Here is a 4,216-nt window from a genome sequence, read left to right as displayed (position 1 = left end):
CAAATGGCCTCAGTCTGCTCCGATGCTCTTGCGGTCTTGGGTTTCTCTGGATCATTTCATTGCCAATGTGCAGTCCAGGGCTCAATGAGCAGCAGTGTCCACTCAAAGCAAAGCTCATAGGATCGTAGAACTCCTACAATGTGGAACCAGGTCCTTCAGCCCAACACATCTGCACTGATCCTCCGAAGAGTAACCCAGTCAGATCCATTTTCCTACCCTCTACAAATTGCCCACAGACACCCAAGGGTGGAATTGATCCTGGGTTCCTGGTGCCATGAGGCAACAGTGCTAAGCACTGAGTCACCGTGACGCCCCTGAGCCACCGTGTAGTTGTGGTTGTGGGGGGTGGGGGAGGCAATTGCAGTCCAGCAGAAAACAACAAATCCTCACCTACTCTCCCACTGCACCCACTGTCAGAACTGGCAGGAGGTTCAGTCCATGGGGTGACCCAAGGCAGAACACCGGTGGGATCTGATTGCTGGGAGCGTTGGTGCCCCCGCTGGTGCTTCTGCAAGTTGCAGGAAAACAAGAACCACTTCTCACACTCGGGCCAGCTGAAGGGCCTCTCCCCGCTGTGGACACACTGGTGCTTCAGCAGGGCGGAGGAGCAGGTAAAGCCCTTCCCGGACACGGGGCAGGAAAATGGCTTCTCCCCAGTGTGGACGGATTGGTGGCTCAGCAGGGCTGAGGAATTGCTGAAAGCCTTCCTGCACTTAGGGCAACTGAACGACCTCTCGCCCATGTGGACCCACCAGTGGGCCAGCAGGTCAGAGGAAAGAGCAAATCCCTTCCTGCACTCGGGGCAGAAGAACGGCCTCTCCTCGGTGTGGACCCACTTGTGTCTCAGCAGGTGGGAAGAACTGCTGAAAGCCATCTCGCACTCAGGGCAGGAGAACAGCCGTCCCTGGTGTGGACCAACTAGTGCGTCAGCAGGGCAGAGGAATCACTAAAGGCCTTCCCTCACTCAGGGCAGCAGAAAGGCCTTTCCCCTCTGTGGACCCATTGGTGCTTCAGAACCCTTTCAAATTTCACAATATCCTTCAGATAGGAGGGAGACCAGAATTGCACACTATATTCCAAAAGTATTCCACAATATTCCAATGTCCTGTACAGCCACAACAAAACTTCCCAACACCAACACTAAGTCAGAGGATTGGGAAAATTTTCAAAACCCAAAAAAAAAAAGGCAAGGACGGATGGACAAACCCAAGTTTTGAGACTCAGCTTGGAAGCATCAGTGAGAAATCGGCGGACTGGGTTTATTGGGTACCTGTTCTCCTTAAATACACTATATACGTCTTTCTCTTCTGCTCTTCGTAGTTTCTCTGTGCTGCAGTGTGTTAGTGGCTCGTTGAAATAATGTCTTGATGCAGCTTCGTTTGTGGGTGTTGGGATGATTGCTTCTGCGGTTAAGTACTTGGTTGTGTGTGTTGTTTTTCTGTAGATGCTAGTTTGAAGTTCCCCCATTGACTGTTCGCTCTACTGTGACATTTAGGAATGGCACTTTGTTGTTGTTCTCCTCCTCTTCAAACCAGGAGCCCCCCCTCAGGCCCACAGTCTCACCATTTGGAACACCAATATACAGACTAGTCAAAGGCCTCCACTGAAGACTAAAACACCAAGTCGAAGATTCACGCCACTCCAGTTACTCCATCCAAGAATTCCTGAACACCAAAGACACCAAGGTAGAAGAGGATGGAATAATGTTGTCCTTTGACATATAGCCCGGTTCACATCCATTAACATCAACGTGGCCAAAGAAAACTGAAGACACTACTAGAAGAACCAAAGACACAAACACCAAACAGCACCAACTTCATCAGCAAAGATAACACTGTCAAGCTCGTGGAACTGTGCCTTACCACCCACTTCATATGCAGTAACAAGACTAACAAACAGAACAACGATACACCCATGAAACCACCAGTATCAGAATTCCTAGCAGAAGCAATAATGTAGTGACTCGAACAAACAGCCCTTCCAACGATCCAACCCAAACTTTGGGTCCGCTACAGCGAAGATACTTTTGTCATCACAAAATGAAACAAATTAAAGGAAACCTACAACATCATCAACAATATCCTTCCTGGCATAAAATTCACAAAAGAGGAGAACAACAACAAAGTGCCATTTCTAGATGTCACAGTAGAGCGAACAGTCAATGGTAAATTCTAAACAGCGTCTACAGGAAAACAACGCACGCGAACCAAGAACCTAACTGCAGAAGCAATCATCCCTACACATACAAACAAATCTGCATCAGGATGCTGTTTCAACGAGCCACTGCACACTGCAGCACCCAGGAACTATGAAGACCAGTAAATAACTGAACAGCGCATTTAGGAAGAATGGCTAGCCAACAGTCAGGTTGAAAATGGCTTCCCTGACCGGGAATCGAACCCGGGCCACGGCGGTGAGAGCGCCGAATCCTAACCACTAGACCACCAGGGAGACGCGGACGTGCTTTAGTATTCTCTACTGAAAATTGCTTTGCTGCCCGGGAATCGAACACGGGCTGCGGTCGGAAGAAGACATCCATCAATGTAATTTTTTGTATCCATTGCTCCCGATGCGATCTCTACAACATTGGGGAGACTGGAGAGTCAAGTCACATCTCCGGGACACCCACACCAATCAACCCCAAAGCCCCGTGGTTCAACATTTCAACCCCCCTCCCACTCTGCCGAGGACATGCAGGTCCTGGGCCTCCTTCACCGCCGCTTCCTCCCGACCCGACGCCTGGAGGAAGAACGCCTCATCTTCCGCTTCGGAGCACTTCAACCCCAGGGCATCAATGTGGACTTCACCAGTTTCCTCATTTCCCCTCCCCCCACCTGATCTCAGTTCCAACCTTCCAGCTCAGCACTGACCTCATGACCTGTCCTACCTTCCAATCTCCCTTCCCACCTATCCGCTAAACCCTCCTCTCTGACCTGTCAGCTCCATCCCCACCACCACGCACCTATTTTACTCTTTGCTATCTTCGCCCCAGCACACCTCCCACCCCCAATTTATCTCTCCACCCTGGAGGCGTCCTGCCTCTATTCCTGATGAAGGGCTTTTGCCCGAAACATCGATTTTCCTGCTGTCTATCCTGTTGTGCTTTTCCAGCACCACTCTGATCTAAACTCTGGCTTCCAGCATCTCCAGTCCTCACTTTTGCCGACCCAATAAACCCAGTCTGCCGATTTCTCATCAACAAATTGACACAAGCAGAAACAACGTGTGCAGAAACCCTAGCCACATTACCTTACATTAAATACATCTGTTAAATGATGTCCAGACAACTCAACACTCTCACCATCATGGTAGCCCACAAACCTACCAACACACTTGAAGGCGGCTAATGAACCTGAAACACCCGATACAAACAAGCAGCAAACGAATGTTATTTACAAAATACCATCAAAGGAAATACATACATGAACTCTGCCGCACAGTTCTCTGTGGCAAGAAATACTGGGATGAGATAAGGAAGATATTTTCAGCCAAAAAAATTCGACACTGACTGGACAGCCATTACAATCACCCCTGTCAGGCCAGGATGGAAGATCCGAAGGGATGAACAGTTTTCTTATTTTCGGAAGATTTACAAATATGAGACTGGGTTTTGGTGTTTGTTTCGTTTCCACTCCCAGGAGCCTCAGTGGTTTGGGCGGTGAGTTGGGGAAAGTGAAATGTGCCCGTGAGCAGCGTGTTGGGCTCTTTCAGCTTCCCCTCATCTGACAGCGCTGTGACTTGTCTCTGATGTTCTCAGGGACACTTACTAACGCGAGACAGTGAAAAGAGTCTCGTTCCTGCAGATCAGGAATTCAAACCGGCTTCAGGACCATGAGAAAGATTAATTGGGATGCGTGAAGAAGCTGTGAGCTGCATTTCAAACAGGTAGATGGAGTCAGATGCGTCATCCATTGCGCCACGGTCCTGTGCGTACATGACACCGCCATGCTGCAGAGTTCTGACGTTAACACGGACATGCGCAGCAATGGGAACATTCACAAGGTGAACAGCCAAGGATAATCACCGTCACTGCTTCCCTTCCATCGTCCCAACTTTGTGAAGCAGTATCTTTCACTGGCAAATAAAATTAATCCTCAGGTGCCTGCTTCATTTCGATCACGACTTCACGCCCCTCACTGTTCTCGTCTCATTTCCAAATACTTGACTCATTGTCTCAAAAGCAGCTCTGTGGGTATCTGCTTGTTCCACCCTGACA

At 49.3% G+C, this 4,216-nt stretch overlaps 1 non-coding gene across 1 annotated transcript; it reads right to left on the bottom strand.

Annotated features, from left to right (window-relative positions):
• Nucleotides 1–2,379: 2,379 nt before the first annotated feature.
• On the bottom strand, nt 2,380–2,451 carry trnae-cuc (transfer RNA glutamic acid (anticodon CUC)). Its single transcript has one exon. It is a non-coding gene; the product is annotated as a tRNA-Glu (tRNA).
• Nucleotides 2,452–4,216: the final 1,765 nt, after the last annotated feature.

Source organism: Chiloscyllium plagiosum, unplaced genomic scaffold (assembly GCF_037043375.1).
Source record: "Chiloscyllium plagiosum isolate Xiang-an unplaced genomic scaffold, Cpla_swu_hap1 HiC_scaffold_27, whole genome shotgun sequence".
In the NCBI taxonomy this organism is placed as follows: domain Eukaryota; kingdom Metazoa; phylum Chordata; class Chondrichthyes; order Orectolobiformes; family Hemiscylliidae; genus Chiloscyllium; species Chiloscyllium plagiosum.
This window is presented reverse-complemented; position numbering and strand designations above follow the sequence as displayed.